A 700-nucleotide genomic window follows, 5' to 3' on the forward strand; every position below is an offset into this window, starting at 1 on the left:
ATTATGTTTGTACAACCAATCAAAAACTCCCTCAAATCTGTTTTTTTATATTCCTATACATAAATTCAGACAGATCAGATACAAGATGATGATGTGAATTCTGAACTTTGTCAACAACTATTGAAGCTCAGCTGTTCTCTCACTCTCCTTTCTAATCAGCTGACAATGGGCGTTTACTCTTTCAGTTAAACCAATCAGATCTAGCCACAATTTCCTCCAGCCAATCTGGTTGCTGCCGCCAAACTTTAAATCGGTTCTCCTTTCTGCTGCTTTCATTTCAGTGCGAAATCATTGCGGCCCTCCTCAACTCCAGCTCATCATATTCAGTGCCCAGGTTGAGCTTGTCAAATCCAGATCTTCAGTATTCTCTTCATTCCTTCATCACCACCACCACGACCAGAGTCTCCAGGTTTCCTACTAAACTCCTTCAAATATGATGACGTCACTATGTCTTATTTAAGTCTTTCCTGAGCAGCATTTTTCACAGCTAAATTGAATAATATGAATGTAGGAGATTGTCCTATCGTCTCCACCTCTGCAGGAGACCTTTATTGGTTTCCTAACATCAGGCTCATCATATGATCCTGATTTCTTCCCCAACACAGCAGGGCCTCTCTCTGACCTTTGAGCTCAGGAAGGGAGGTAAGAGTTTGGCGCCTGGAAGTCTTCTCTGAGGTGCCCTGGTTCTCCTTCTCGGTCA

Source organism: Morone saxatilis, unplaced genomic scaffold, assembly GCF_004916995.1.
Source record: "Morone saxatilis isolate NCDOM2014 unplaced genomic scaffold, NCSU_SB_2.0 Contig20, whole genome shotgun sequence".
Lineage (NCBI taxonomy): Eukaryota > Metazoa > Chordata > Actinopteri > Moronidae > Morone > Morone saxatilis.